The sequence below is a fragment of the Cystoisospora suis genome, assembly GCF_002600585.1.
Source record: "Cystoisospora suis strain Wien I chromosome Unknown contig_4643, whole genome shotgun sequence".
Classification (NCBI taxonomy): domain Eukaryota; phylum Apicomplexa; class Conoidasida; order Eucoccidiorida; family Sarcocystidae; genus Cystoisospora; species Cystoisospora suis.
Window position 1 is genome coordinate 2,946 of NW_027157435.1, and position 202 is coordinate 3,147.

Sequence of the window (202 nt, forward strand, 5' to 3'; positions counted from 1 at the left end):
CTCCGCGACTGAGTAAGAACGTTGAATGCATCGGTAGAGAATAAGGCTTCATCTAAAGAATCGGTTTTTTCTTTCATTCCTTCTCCTTAGAGAACCCACGACTTACAGGCTTCTTCAATTCGCTTTCTAGGTATATCGGACTGCACTCCGTCTCCCTACTTTTTCGGCTCGAAGACGATACGCGAGATAGATAGATAGATAG